Source organism: Gymnodraco acuticeps, unplaced genomic scaffold (assembly GCF_902827175.1).
Source record: "Gymnodraco acuticeps unplaced genomic scaffold, fGymAcu1.1, whole genome shotgun sequence".
NCBI lineage: Eukaryota > Metazoa > Chordata > Actinopteri > Perciformes > Bathydraconidae > Gymnodraco > Gymnodraco acuticeps.
Window position 1 is genome coordinate 515,649 of NW_022992276.1, and position 16,425 is coordinate 532,073.

Sequence of the window (16,425 nt, forward strand, 5' to 3'; positions counted from 1 at the left end):
GCGGTGTACTGCAGACACTGTTCGAAATGGGGGGGAGCCAGGGGGAGCTTGGCTCCCCCGAAGAGGGAGGGAGCTCCCCTGAAGGCCGACTTTGAGATAAATAGGGGGAGCCCAAAATAATCGTGCATATTTGTTTCACACAGATTAGAAATGTTGAGTTTCTGTAAATAACAGTTCTTGTAATAAATAATAGTCATTGTTCATTACAGTTTCTGATTTGTTTTATATTTGTGAATATTTCTGGGTGTTGCCATCTGTACGCGGCGGCGCTGCATTATTTACGCTACTTATGTTGCTATGGTTACGGTGGCAATGCCGGCGCAGTATTTGAAATGTTCATGTTGATATTTTTTTAACTCTGGCTTTGTAATAAAACATATGGCAAAACGAAAACAGCCAAGCGTCGCAGCTTTTGGATTCACAAGCAAAGAAGCGAAGGAGTCTAAAAATGACAACGTGAACGGAACAACTTTTAGTTGGCCGGCTGTCAGCGGCGTTAGGGTCGAGTTTGATAGCTCCACACCGAGGGAGAGGCCTGCCGATGCGGAGCCTGAAGAGGCTTCAACAACGGCCACAGCTGCCGGCGTAGTGACACCGTCTGTAGTAGCAGAGTGATTTTATAACAATTGATCGAATCCGCGCTGCTGCGCTAGTCAACAGAGTGTGCGTGTGATATATTTAGTAGCAGGATGTGCACTTAAAAATAGGGCTCCCCCGAAAGCAAATGGGTAATTCGAACACTGACTGCAGACGTAAACTAGCTACCATTCCAGCCAACGTTAAATGCTGACAAACGTTAACTAACACACAGCTGGCGCCGCTATTAACATTAACTACTAACCAACCAAGCACGAACAAACCGCACGGAGAGCTATAAGATAGTTAGCACTACCGAAGTGCACAGAACTCAAGCTGCACAACACACTACACAAACGTGGAATTAATTTAGCCAAAGTTAGTACTTACTTATCATTGTTCCCTTCACGAGAGACAAGGGGGTGCCTCCGCTTTAAATGCTCCAACATAGCTAGTGTGGTATGCCAACTCCATTTGGCAAAGACTGCAAATAACAATGCCTTTGCGTTTTGGACTACATTTAAAGTATTCCCATGCTTTTGAAGACCTAGGGCGAGATGTTTTTGTTTGGGGGCTTTTTGCAGGGCTTCGTGCGCAATCCTGTGAGGAGGAGGTGGTAGTCGTTTCAGTCTCCATTGTGTTTGAAGTGCGATTGCGAACTGCTTGTTGCTTTGGGTGACCCACGTGTGTGTGGCGATGCGTCGACGAGGAAATCTGTCGTCGACAAGATTTTGAAGTCGCGACAGCACTAATATATAATACTATTCTGCATAGCAATGTTTTATTATGGAAATATTTGGCCTGCAGTAAGTCATATGTGAGGCAATTATACAGAAGTTGTATGTGTATAAGTATTTATACTAGGCCTACTATTAATCAATGAAATTAAAACGGAAATAAATTAATAATTTCCATCACGTGAATATGAAGGGAAGCTCGATACATTTTTGACCATCATTATAGACTTCAATCTCCTACAGTGTCTTTTCTATGAATACCATGAATTATTCTCTGCCAAGCGGCCATCACCTACCAAAGAAGAGTTTTTCCTTACAGGAATTAAGCTCTACCTGCAATATCTGCCCCTCGCTGGGTGTGCCTTAGGAGGCTTCATGCTGCAAATCGTTTCCAAGCTCTTTCTAATCACAGATGTTCGTCAAATGACCTTATCACAGGCTTAAATCAAGGTTTCTTAGCAGGTTATGCTGGCTCCCAGGGACCCATGTCTGTTGAAACCTGCACTCAAGACTGAAGTTTGCACTGAAGGAGCCAGGAGTATTACACGTGCTGCTATTTAAACGTTTAAAAACACGACAGGCCCCTAGCCTAGTGCTAGGAGGAATTATTCTAGCAACGTTTCTTATTGAGCCGTTAGTTCCTCACGATCATTCTGTTAAGAGTATTATTAACTACTAAAGATTTTTCCCGTTTCTTTGCTCTGTAGATGACATGGCAGGGAAAGCAGACATCCCATATGCCTTCTGTGGCATATATATTTTAAGGTTTTACAATCAAATGTGCATTTGGTTGCCATAGTAGCCCACGTTTCTTTGACACCTCATCAGAAGCATTATAATGCTGGATTCTCTGCAACACCTGTAAGCACCCCTTGGTGTCCATCTTTTAACCATTTCCTAGTTGTTAACTTTCCCAGATAAAACGTTTCAACAGCTAGGCCTATCTCTTTCGGAACAGGAACTGGAAGCCCTTCCACACGTCTAGAATTATCGGTATTATTCTCGATAGTGTGCTGATGCAAGCTTTACTGCCACCAGACAAGCTGTCCCGCATCAGAACAGCCATAATTACAATTCATGTTATTTATTTAGCGCCTTTGCAAATGTTCAAAGTGCTCTACGTTATACTACATATTAGACTTGTAATACATTCAATACTAATTACTGCCTTCAATTATGGTCTCCCACTGGTAGTCTCTCTAAAAGAGATGTTTTATATTTATAAGGAACAAGCACTAGCCTTTCTGTTCAAACCTTAAGGCACCATAGTCTTAGGTCACGTTCACACCTGCTTGGTTAGTACTATTGAATCGGTCCTGTAGCGTTAACCCCTTGATGCGGTTCGTTGGATTGGTGTGGAAGCAGTCCGATACCTCTGCTCCGCCTAAAAGAGGTGGTCTCGGGTCGCTCGCTAGTAAACTCTGGAGAGGTTCATTGCTGGTGTGACGTAGTCCGCATCAAAACATGGGAAACACTATTTGCGCGTCATCGCTTATTTTGCTATCGATGCTGTGTGCAACATCCAGTAACCTATAGGGTCATGCATTCATTCTGGTGACTGCTTACCTCACTGGTCCCCTGTGTACAGAGAAAAGGCAGTGGTACAATCTCATCAGAGCCACCTGTCATCGGTGAAACCTCCTCACTGCATAACGTCTCATTATGTGTTATAATGTTTTTAATGCACGTTGTCCGATTTATAATCCTATGCGCCGGCCGCAGAGTCTGTTGATGTACTCTCCAGATTAACAGCAGTATGAAAATAACCTGCCAATGCTCCATGATGCAGGCTACTGTAGAAATTGCTGGGATCTGCATTTTATCCGCTTAATGTCCCGCCAATTGTTGAAAAAGCATCTCCGTACAATGACTTTAGTTTACAGTTCATAGTCTGTTTGAGGTTGCCTGGGTGAACGCAAACCCAACCTTCTGCAAATGAAACGATGTAATACACTTGCGTCTGGTGTAAAGACGCGGACTATTCGGCATGAATGCAATCTTAGAGATGGCTATTGCTCAGATCTTTGGTCCTTAGCCCCTCTGCGACGAGTGGAAGGTTATGTTCATTCTTTTATAATGACCTTGCGGTGTCCTCAGATCCTCTCTAGTTACTTACAGATGCTGCGCCTTCTGCTGGTTCGGGGGATTTCACAATGAGTGGTTTGCCCCACCAGCTTGCCATGCCCTTCGTTCAACCAAATGACTCTGGATCTACACGTCAAGCCCTCAAGGATTTCCCATATTCTGCCTCCAACCAAGAGCATGATTCAAAGCATACAATTCAGCTTGGTACTTTATCTTCTTCTGTCCCAACCTCCTCTGTGTACTTATGCAATAGATATAATAGTTGTTCATGCATTAATTGTATTTTCATTCGAATCCTGCAATCTTCAAGTGCTAAGTATTAAGCCACGCTAGAGTTCATTAATTTGCTCCTCAAGGGCCTTAAGAAGGCACGTCCTCCACGCAATGATAAAGACTGCCTCTTAACTTTGCACCCGTGCAAAGGTTAATGTCTAAGTTCAGGCAAAGGGGTTTCACTATACATTGATAAACGTCAGAGGCAGTTGTTACAGCTTTCTATTGGTTTCTCAGGTGGTGAATATACACAGACCTCTCACCTTTTAATCCTCAGCATAATCTCTCCCTTACTGAATTAACTTTGGAGATCAAATATACACACTTTTTTGAAACATTCAATGTCTGACATTTCTGTTTGGAGAGTCAAGGAACCCCGAATAATCATTGCTAAAACTAACACTGTTTTCTTTGTTCTTTATCTTCCATGCTGAACTTCTCGCATCATTGCCCTCTGACACATGGGTCGGCACCCACGTTTATTCAATGGCTGCAAACCCAACGACGAGGGTTCTCCTCCAAGCTGCGTGATCTCTGCCTAAGCTGCGACCTGCCCCCTCCGATCGCTATTCCCACTGTTTAAGAATCTGCACAGCCACAACCGCAGCTCGATATCCGCCTACCTCAACCCTGAGTATCCTGGGCCGTTGGTCATCTTCTGCCAACCAGCGCTATATCATGCCTCACATGAATGAGATCCTTGCAGCACAAACAACCATGAGCTCTTGCACTACTCGATGATGAGTAACGTTCAAAGATGTATATCTGTAGAATTCTGTTATTGCATACCAGGTGGTTGCTGGGTTAGATTATATTTATTTCATTATAGTATATTCCCCTCATAGCTGCATGCTTGGGGGGGAAAGCTCATTGTCGCTGCCTTAAAGACCTAGACACAGCAGTCTTGATAGGTAGTATATTCCCCTCAAAGCCGCGGTGCTGGGGGGGGGGATGTGTCGGCACTGGTCACTTCCAGGCCTACACATAGCAGTCTCTCTAGGTAGTATATTCCCCTCAAAGCCGCGGTGCTGGGGGGGGGGGGTCGGAACTGGTCACTTCCAGGCCTACACATAGCAGTCTCTCTAGGTAGTATATTCCCCTCAAAGCCGTGGTGCTTAAGGGGAATGGCTTTTCGGGCTGTTCCCGGGCCTTCACATAGCAGTCACTAGGTAGTATATTCCCCTCAAAGCCGCGGTGCTTAAGGGGGATGGCTTTTCGGGCTGTTCCCGGGCCTTCACGTAGCAGTCACTAGGTAGTATATTCCCCTCAAAGCCGCGGTGCTTAAGGGGGATGGCTTTTCGGGCTGTTCCCGGGCCTTCACATAGCAGTCACTAGGTAGTATATTCCCCTTAAAGCCGCTGTGCTTAGGGGGAATGGCCACATGGCAGCTCGCCAGGTCCTCTACTTATCAGTCTTACATCACCAGCGTCAGGCTCGGGCTACGCAGTTTTGGGAGATAGTATCTAATCTCCACGCAGTTTTGGGGGTTAGTTATTTAATCATCACTCATCGTGCTATGTATATCTATGGAGTGATGATGCCCGAGCCTAGTCGCCAAACTCAACTATATGCTGCTTCTAATAAACATGTTAAAGGAACACGTGAGTTGTCTGACTGAAATGGGGCGAAGCCTGCGAGCTAGTTCAGGCAGTCAACTCGAGCACTTATGCTGCATTCATACATAACGCCCCCTTGCCACTCTACAACCAACCAAACAGAGTCTCCTTAATATGCCGCTCTATTTAACCTGCCAGATCTCTCTCCATGCATTGCTTGCTGCTGCTGCTATTGCTGCAGCTACCTCTACGTCGCTGCTGCTTGCCTGCCCCACCACCACCCCAGCTTCCACCCCAGCTTCCACCCCAGCTTCCACCTGTAGGCTCGGGGGTTAGTTATTTAATCATCACTCATCGTGCTATGTATATCTATGGAGTGATGATGCCCGAGCCTAGTCGCCAAACTCAACTATATGCTGCTTCTAATAAACATGTTAAAGGAACACGTGAGTTGTCTGACTGAACTTCAGTTTTGGTCGTGTTTAACATAAAAAAATGTAAGGTCATCCATGTTTTTAAGTCCTTGAGGCAGTCTTGAATTTTATTTAGATGATTAATTTCATCAGGCTTGATTGATAAATATAGTTGAGTATCATCCGCATAACAATGAAAGTTTACAGAATGATTCCTTATAATATTGCCTAACAGAAGCATATATAATGTGAACAAAATAGGTCCGAGCACTGAGCCCTGTGGCACTCCATGGCCAACTTTGGTTTGCGTGGAAGATTCATCGTTGACACGTACAAACTGAGAGCGTTCAGATAGATAGGACCTAAACCAGCCTAAAGCAGTTCCCTTTATGCCAACCATCCATCCATCCATCTTCTCCCGCTTATCCGTGGTCGGGTCGCGGGGGTAGCAGTTCCAGCAGAGAGCCCCAAACTTTCTTTTCCCTGGCGACATCAACCAGCTCTGACTGGGGGATCCCAAGGCGCTCTCAGGCCAGCGAAGAGATATAATCCCTCCACCTGGTCCTAGGTCTACCCCTTGGTCTCTTCCCAGCTGGACGTGCCTGGAACACCTCCCTAGGGAGGCGCCCAGGTGGCATCCTAACTAGGTGCCCGAACCACCTCAACTGGCTCCTTTCGACACGAAGGAGGAGCGGCTCAACTCCGAGTCCCTCCCTGATGACCGAACTTCTCACCTTATCCCTAAGGGAGACACCAGCCACCCTGCGGAGAAAACCCATCTCGGCCGCTTGTATCCTTTATGCCAACTAAGTGCTCTAATCTTTGCAATAGGATATCATGGTCGATAGTATCAAATGCAGCACTGAGATCGAGCAAAACAAGAATAGAGACAAGTCCCTTGTCTGAGGCTATTAGAATGTCATTTGTGACTTTAACCAGAGCTGTCTCTGTGCTATGATGTGTTCTAAAGCCAGACTGAAAATCTTCAAATAAATCATTGTTTTTTAAGTAATCACACAACTGTTTTGCGACTGCTTTCTCAAGAATTTTTGAGAGGAACGGAAGATTAGAAATAGGTCTATAGTTGGCTAAAACCTCTGGATCGAGGTTGTGCTTTTTAAGAAGCGGTTTTATCACTGCTACTTTGAATGATTGTGGAACATAGCCTGATAATAAAGACATATTCATAATATTTAATAAAGAAGTGCTAATTAATGGAAAAACTAATGATTCTCTCTTTAGAAGAGAGAATCATTAATTTTAATTGTTCAAGGTTAATGGCTGAAAAGCATTCTAGTTTACTATCTAGTGTAAAATTAGAACTTACGTTTCCGGGAGCTGTTGATAACACTATACTGGTCAAAGGCAAGAGGTCATTAATTTTGTTTCTAAGAGTAACAATTTTATCGTTAAAAAAACGATACGATTTGAAAAAACGATGTGTATATTTATTCAGGTTCTGAGATAACCCATTTAAGGATTTATTATCTCAAGCCAATACAAAGGTCTCCAAGGGAATTTAAAACAAAACAAAAAAACACTGCAATAAAACAGAAGAAGGTTCCAGCGGAGCAGACATTAACAAAGAAAAGATGGTGTGTGGATCCAAGCGTAACTGAAGTCAAATACCGTTCAATATTGAGAGATGTTGATCATCAGTTGTTTTACCATTATGATGCCTAGTTTTCTATTTCAAATAACCATGCAGAATACACACAATATTGACTTGTTGAAAATTGGATCACTCATCCAATTGATGTACAAGTTGAGGTATTTGTTACAATTAACATAAACATATCAATTGAAGCAAAATGGAAATTCAAGATTTTGTATTTCTTTGAATGGATTTGAACGGGCTGTAAATCTGCATCAATTTAATCTGTGCTAGTTGTCATATTTGTGGCATGTCGGAGTATCAAATCATGGTGTAAATACAGTATTCACAGTATTCAAATGTTTGTGTATGTCCACATCCAAGTCATAATTACCACTGGACTGCTCTAAGAGCTCATATCCGACATCATATTGTAAAAAAGGCCTTAAAAACCAATAAATAATTGATGCCGCATGTCATTTAAGATGCTAAAAGCCCCATTTGATGGATATAGCTCTATACAGTATGTTCTATATTATTGCACAAATCACAAAAGTCACTATTTAACTACACAAATTGAGTTGTCCAGCGAGTTCAGAAATGGAAATCGTTCACATCTTTATCTCAGCATGATCCCAACATCAGAAACATCCGTCTGTAAGCACAACATCAGACAACTTGAAATCTCTGAAAAAAGTCATGGGCGGGGATTTAAAGGGTGGGAAAGAGGCCAAGATTTTAAGCAGAACATTCAATAGTACTATGATGGAGACAGACATATCCAACCAGAGGGGGGGAAAGCAAAGTATACACCAGTAGCAGTGAGAGAACCAGTTTGTTTTTATATCATTTGGTTGAGCCAACCTTTTTACTGGACTGTGATCGTTGGCCTTTTCTATTAAAGGTTTGATTCACTTGAAAGCAGCAAGGACTAATTTGATTGTCAATTCAACCTGCCCTATAAAAGCCCCACAGTTTACCACCCACAGCGTCAAATACCATGCAGTTACCACTCTGCGCACCAACACTCCTCATGTTACGATATTTTTATATTGTTAAACATTTTTGAAATGTTGTCCCTTTCATTTGTATGCTCTTAGCATCACATACAAATGACAGCTGTAAACAACTAGCTCAACCCCCTCTGTCCACCTACTCTCCCTCACACACACTCTGTCTCTCTCTCTATAACCTCTGTAGGCTATGAACTGGAGAGGGTATAATTTATCATGAACATGACAAATTGTGTGTGTGTGTGTGTGTGTGTGTGTGTGTGTGTGTGTGTGTGTGTGTGTGTGTGTGTGTGTGTGTGTGTGTGTGTGTGTGTGTGTGTGTGTGGTGTGTGTGTGTGTGTGTGTGTGTGTGTGTGTGTGTGTGTGTGTGTGTGTGTGTGTGTGTGTGTGTGTGTGTGTGTGTGTGTGTGTGTGTGTGTGTGTGTGTGTGTGTGTGTAAAAGAGAGTGTGTGTGTGGCCCTAAAAAAAAAAAAAGATATGCAGCATCTTGGCTCTGGAAGGTGGGAACAGATTTGAATTACTGCTTTGTTCTGGATGTGCTGGTGTGTTAAGAACCACTCAAACCACATGTGGTCACAGATCACAATCAGCTTTTCCACTACAAACGTGTGTGTGTATAAATGGTTGTATATTTGTGATAGCAGTGCCTCAATGTTGTGTGATTTACATCTTTTATGTGATTTCTGCCAGATTTTGCATTAGCGTGTTCAGGCTTCTTGTTGTTGTACAAATAAAAAGCAATACAGTATAAATTGTATACAACCCAAGTATTTGTTAGTCAGTAAGCATGAAGTAAGTCAGTTTGGGAAATTTGGGAGGATGGTTTGGTCCAAAAATACTCAAAACGATCACTTACATGATCTTTCCCTAAATCAAACAAAGTAGTAATAAATATATATTTTATTTATTTATTAGGGGCTGCGTTTGTGTAACTGTTGCTACTGTTGCTGAATATTATTTAATATTTTTTTAATCATTTAATAAGATACATTAAAAACTATTGTATGAGGATACTTTAGCTGTCCACTAAAAACATTTACGTCTAAATGTTGTGAATTTTTCAAGTAGGCTAAAATTAGGAATGTACGGAAGAGGATTAGGGCCACATAAAAAAAATATTTGTTTTTGTTCTGAGAAAAAAAGTCAGAATTCTGAGATTAAAGTCAGAATTCTGAGATTAAAGTCAGAATTCTGACTTTTTTCTCAGAACAAAAAATAATAATATTTTTTTCAAATCCTCAAAAAAAAAATGTATGTGGCCCTAATCCTCTTTCGTAGAAATGAACAGTTTCATACAGGTTGAAAAAATTCCAAAAAAATCCTTTGAACAGATCACTTTAGCTAAAGAAGTGTTTTTGAAAACCAGGAAATATACTCCAATATATGTTATATATTCAAGATTAATTATATTTTGAAGATACAGGATTTTTAGGAGACAGCAGACACCAACTGCACATGTGTATATGTGTGTTTTTGAATAGGACTACTGAGCAGAGTGTGTGGCTTCTGGTTTTTCCGGCAGATGTTTATCACCTCTTCTCACCCATCATGTGTTAATCTTTCCCTGACAGCAGGGTGTGTTTTTGTTTTGCAGATGTCTCTTTCCATAAGAGTGTGTTGAGCTCCATAACAACCAGGAGTCACTCGGCAGAAACTGGAACCCTTCACTGCCAAAGTAAGCAGTTTTGACCAGATAGGATCAGAACAACAGAGGCCTGGCTAGAGGGATAATAAGGGCTCTGTGATAATACACAACGCCTGTCTTTTATCACCCAGTCAGTCCTGCTTTTTGTAATAAATCCACCAGACAAAAGCAATTCTACATGATTGTCCCAGAAGAACATGTATGCCACAGCAATACACGCAGCTACACACACACACACACACACATACATACATACATACATACACACACACACACACACATGGCAGTACATTATTAAACAACGTTTTTTTTTCTTTTGAAGTTGAGATCTGCATGCTGCAAACAGAGCAGTTTACTCTTTTGACCAGAGGGTAACAGTTGTTCTGTGGGCAGGACGCTTCATGCATAATTTCTTTGGCACCAGTTCTGTGGAGGAAGAGTTGTACAGACGGCAGGCCACACTATAGCAGCCAAGAAAACAGAAGGGTGCGATGCTTTCAGTATAGATATTGGAGAAACAGCTGCAATATTGATGCTATATTACCTCTGTTTTCAGCGCTACACCTCTCTCCCATCTATTTTACACCTGTAGAGCCAATGAATGGGAGTCGGAGGTGGCGTGTTGAGTATGGAACTCCACACTTTATTTTCCATTAAAGGGGACCTATCATGCAACATGCACTTTGTGATGTCTTTTATACATAAATATGTGTCCCCGGTGCGTCGGGGAACTCACGCAGCGTCAGAAAATAAAACCCTCTCTCTTTTCCTCCGTACCCAAATCTTTTTAAAATGGGTGTACAACGAGTGGATACAGATTTGCTGCCGATCTGACGTCAAATCGGCAGCGGACCGACAGAAAGTTGCTATCAGAAACAATGCCTGACGTGCAGGGCCGCCCCTCCCTACAGGCCAATCACGCAGGCTGCATGGGGCCCCGCCTTGCGCAGGGGGCCCCGTCCAGAGGGCCTCAGCTGCACCGCGCAATTCTCCGCGCACCCCCCGCGAGAGTGAGAGGTGACAAGGGGAGCACGTCTGTAACTCGACACCGTTGCAATGAATCGACATCTGACCAATCACGGCTTTGATACGGCCACTAGTGCAGGTGAAGAGATATCGGTGAAAAGACAGTTTCAGTCCGGTGCAAGCAAGAGGGAAAAAAACAAAACATGAAGAAACTAGAGCATCACTCGAAGGTGGGTTATTGTATGAGTCAAATGTACAACTTGCGAATGTTGTATAAGTGAAATTGCCAATTGCCATATTAAAACATCAGCTGCAATTCACAACATGAAGCATATAGGCCAGGGGTGGGGAACCTTTTTCTTCTCAAGGGCCATTTCAATTTTTTCAACATCCTCCGAGGGCCGCACAAATGATTGACCTCTGCTTAAAAATACTACAATCACAGCCCATTCATTTGGCCTTTCTTTCATGCTGCGCAAAGAAAAAGCAACCTCTTAATCCAGATATCTTACCATGACTCGCGCACGCATGCATGTGCACGGTTGTGGCATGACCACCAAAACAGAAAGATATGGACACAAGATGTGTGCAAATGTATTTAGTTTCCTATCCATGTGGACATGATTTAAGTGGGGGGGGACCTAACCTCCTCTAGGGCGGTCCAGGGGTGCATGCTCCCCCGGGAAGATTTATTTTTAAATATTGAAGTTGAAAGCATCAATCTGGTGCACTTTGAGAGCAAAATGAAGAGATCTATGGAAACATCTCTCAACACCCATTTGAAACAGAACTGTAAGCAGATTTACTTTTTCTTTATGGATATTTTACAAATCACTCTCCTTTCAAACTGTATTCTTGTTTATTAATAACAACTTTTTTGTACTGTCATATAGTATTTTATACCTGTTTACTTAATTCTCTTGTTTTTTGATAACTATAATGGTCATATAAAGATGTGCCTTCACCTCACTGGTTGGAGACAAAGCTTCTTATATTCGTTAGCATTGCTAGCTAACCAGATGCTAATAACAACAAAGTTATTGACTGTATGATCAGTATGACAGATCGCCACTGGTCTTACAACTAAAGACAAAGCCACGCAAAAACTGCAGCATGTGTACGGATTTATGGGTACTGCAATTTGTTGAAGTCCCGGAGCGGCGTTCTGGTGCTCTCCGTCAGAATTGCACCCCTGTCAGACGAGACATATACCACGTGATGACACGTTAGGCTCGTGTTGTGTTCAAGGACCATGACCGTTGCCAGGAAAAACAGGTACTTATTTTTTTCTTTTTTGCGTGTGTTTATAAATTACCTCGAGGGCCACACCAAATGGTCTCGCGGGCCGTATACGGCCCGGGGGCCGGAGATTCCCCACCCCTGATATAGGCTAATGGAGATGCAGTTATTTCCAGCATTCTTTATTTAACATTCATTCAAGTATTTTATGCCTTTTATCTGCTAATGTACAGGAGGAAAAGTGATAAACTATCTGTCTAGTTGGCTTACATAACAGTTCAAGTTTACAGCCTAAAAAACATGGAGCATTGTTTCCCCTTTTATTCATTTTTATGTCAATTTGCACATTTCATGGTGATGCTCAGCCTCTCCCCTTAACTCCTAACAGTCATCATCATGTCAACCACAACACAGAGAAATACTAATAGAAATGTGTGTGTAGTTGTTGATACATTGTTGACAGAGGGAACTACATTTGAATACAGATTTAAGAAATATCAGTTTTTGAGCATGTCATAAGCATGTTTTGTCTTGACTATATTATGATAAAATAATATAGTATTTATATTATTGAATTGATTATGATTATTATTATTAGTAGAAGTAGCTTATTTGCATTAATTATATTTTAATCTTTTTGAGGCTAGTATTTGGCAGGAAATGCAGACGTATTCATCTGTAAACGCATACTGAACGACATACATGCACATTTACCATTTACCTCACTGTATACAAAAGTAACTGTGTTGATGATAATAATAATAATAATAATAAACAGGAATTATATTTGCAAAGTAGCCTACTTTGTTTCCCAAAAAAAATGCACTCCTGTCGGTTGGGGCGGCCTCATCTCACAATGTTGCTTGGGGCCCCAAGTTGGCCAGGGGCGGCCCTGCTGACGTGTTTTGGACGTAATCTCGTCTTTGTTTACATTAGCAAGCCTTGCTAACACTCAGAGCTAACCTGTACTGTAGAGCACATGTGTTTAAAAAGCATGAAATCAAAAAAGGAACTCACCTTGTGAGAAACCCGAAAGAGAAAAAGCATTTGAGCTTTCAGAAATAATCTTTGATATGGTTTAGAACAGAATGGCGTTTTATCACAGCAGAATTTAACTTTATCTCCGGTGTCGGTACCATACCCAAGCGGCAAACTCTGGGGAACAGCCGGGACGCCAATACGGAAGTGCCACACACTGCAGTTCATACATGGGCCGCTAGGGACTGGCTGCAGAAAGGAGTAATTTCCATAGACCCCATGTTAAAATGCCCAACTTTACAGCAGAAAAAAACATGTTTCTACCATAGACTGTATATATAAATGGACGTAGTGTCCGTGACGTCACCCATAGGATTCTGCAGAGTTGCGGTGAAGCCCTTAGTAGGCGGAGTCGGCCACTAACGGCTCGACTGTGACGTCAGAGTATAATCCCACCTGCTCCAAATAAAGGCAAAGAGGCGGAGCCGAGGCGGGACCTGCTGCCTCCGAACTGGAAGTAAACAGAGCTAGCTCAGGCTAAGAAGCTAAGCTAACATGAAATACATGCATACCAAGTTACTGCTAACAGTGTAATTCCCCTATATAAACGTTACATTCATAATCAAATGAGACAATCTGCAAGAGAATTAGCTATATTTTGTTATTCTTAATGCTTGTCATTCACACGTTGAGAAAAGACGGACTCCACCGCCCGGACCTAACGGAGCCGCAGTGGGCTAGCTCCGGGACGCCGGCTGGAGCTAGCCCCCTGCGGCTCCGTTAGCTCCGGCGGCCACCACTGGGATAATTGGGTCCCCTATTAACATTTGCTCCCGTTTAGCATTATGGGCGTCATAGCCATAGACTATAAAAGTCTTACCCAAGGCTGAATCATAAACTAAAATGTATATGTATGTATAAAGGGTTACGTCCTTAGCTGGCTAATAAGTAACAAGCTAAGCTACCAAGCACACAAACACCTGCGAACGGGGTTAACATGTATAATATTATAATTTTAGACTTCTTGGAAGTTCTGTTAGTACATTCAAGTACTGCGATTTGCCTTTTAGGGAATATTGTTACAAATACCAGACAATTAAAATGTCGTGCTGTGCACTTGAATCAGAGCTGCCAAGTCTCACCCTTTGAGAGTGAGAGTCACGCAATTTAACCTCTTCACACGCCTCACGCCACACTTGCCATTTCACACGCTTTTTCCCCCCTCTCACTACTTTATAATTATTTTTGTATTTAATGATATATTTCCATAACTTGTTGCTCGAGGCTTGCCGTAGTTCGAATCAGGGACAGGATGAGTCCGCCCTATTCTGCCCCCGATTGGCTGACCGAGATATGTGATAACCAATCATCAGCCCTCGAGGCTAAATCTAACCAACCCAACGAAAGGCACCACGTATACAAACCAATCAGAGGCAGTTTAGGGCGGGTCATTGCGTCTCTATCCTATGAAGAACAACCTAACTCTATGGCGGAGAAATCGAAAAGTAAACGTGAAACGTCTGTGTCAGCGCCTCAATAATGCCGTGACTGACATGTTCATCTGAAGCGGGAGGTCAAACGGTAGGTAACCACATTATTTTTACAAATATTTTTATTTTGATGAAGTCAACGGTGGGTCTGACTACGTGAGACTTAACGTTACACAGGCTGCTGGTGAGCAGTGTGGCAGGTTGCTGCGGTGGGTTTAACAACAACCGTGACTAATAGCAGTGTTAGTTAAATCATCACGTATTTGCGTGTGTGAGCTAATGGATACTTACTATGAGCTAAGGGAATTTACAGTACTGTACCTGTGCTGTTTGCATTTCTGTCTAATAAAATATTCAATCAATCAAACAGTTACATGTAGCTATATTTTGATCCAGAGGATCTGACACTGTGGATATGGGATACTGATTTAAAGGAAGCACCAATACAGTATGCTAGTAATAATGTACTATGTTTGTTCCCTTTTTCATTAGCACTCTACTTCTAGGTTAAATGTAATTTTGAAAATCTTTTCTGAAATACAAATTTGTAGATACGGAGTTTCATCCGCAAGTTGCTCTCGAAGTTTCTGAAGCCAGCAGCACTGCAGCACCGGGAATTGCATGAAATCCTCTATAAGGACCCATCAAACCAACTGCCATAGGTAATCCTCCAAGTTTCACATCAGCAGATGCACATACACTATCCACTCACTGATCTCACTCACATAATACTGTTTGTGTTTGTTAGAGGGCTGCTTGTGCAGACAAGTTATGAGTTTGATCATCTCATCTCATCACACACATAGGACCACAATGGAAACAAGTCCACAGGACTTTTTTATGTTATCCTTTTAGCCCAAATGTGTGACTGTACCTTGTGCTGTTTGCATTTCTGTCTAATAAAGTATTCAATCAATCAATCACTAATGTGATGAAGATACTTAAAGGGGTGCTTTCAAGTTAGCTATTGTGGTTGTTGATGATTGCTAAAGGGACTCAACACCGGTCTTATTCCCAGTCTCATACTAACATGTTGGTGTTGGGAATGAGAACATATTGCATCAATCTTTCTCCAGAATCGCATACAGCACCTTAATGACCTCTGTGATGTTGTTGATTTATTGTGTCTCTCGTAGGAGAAAAGCTGGTGATCGGCTTCACTACTCGAGCTACACTCAACAGGCTCCTTGATGCAGGAGACATTACACCGCAGCAAGTGCAGAGGTTCCAGCAGGCAGCAGTGGCGTTTCTGGTGAGGGCTGTGGAGTATGCCATGAAGAAATTCCACATGAGAGCCCCTGATAAAACATGCCATGTTTCTGGATGTCCAGCAGAGGGTAGAGTGTGGAGTGGATGACGCCTTGTACTTTGTCGACAGGTTAGTTGGGGTATCAAGTCAAGTACATTTATCTATAGTGCCAAATCACAACACAAGTTATCTCAATATACTTAATAAGTAGAGCAGGTTAAAGACTCTTGGCTCTTGTCACATTTTCTTAACATTTTCTTAATAGATTGTAAAGTTTAATGACCACATCTGAAAAACAACCCGTTTCAGCTACATTACTTGACCAGATCAGTGCACATTGTGTTATTTTTAGGTTTCCTGAACTTCTCCCATACAACGGACCTGACGAGCGTGACAAACTGAGTGAGGAGTTTTTGGACTATCAGTCCATGGACATTGCCATGCCCGAAGACCATGACATTGAGAGCTTTTGGGGGAACTTGGCATCAATGAAGAATAAGGTAAGAATTATTCTGCACCCTTTGAAATACCCATTGACGTAATCAACTTAATTCTATACAAAAATAATTGAGAGTAATTAGGCTTCCTACATTTTTCAAAGGTGACCGGTA

General features: G+C 42.3%; 1 long non-coding RNA gene across 3 annotated transcripts; it reads left to right on the plus strand.

Annotated features, from left to right (window-relative positions):
• The first annotated feature begins 14,347 nt into the window (after positions 1-14,347).
• Positions 14,348-16,217, plus strand: LOC117540582. Of its 3 annotated transcripts, XR_004568189.1 has the most exons (4): positions 14,348-14,660; positions 15,117-15,227; positions 15,702-15,817; positions 16,167-16,217. It is a non-coding gene; the product is annotated as an uncharacterized LOC117540582 (long non-coding RNA). The 3 variants fall into 3 exon arrangements; XR_004568187.1 differs by lacking the exon at positions 16,167-16,217 and having other exon boundaries at positions 15,702-15,907; XR_004568188.1 differs by lacking the exon at positions 16,167-16,217 and having other exon boundaries at positions 14,348-14,656; positions 15,702-15,907.
• Positions 16,218-16,425: the final 208 nt, after the last annotated feature.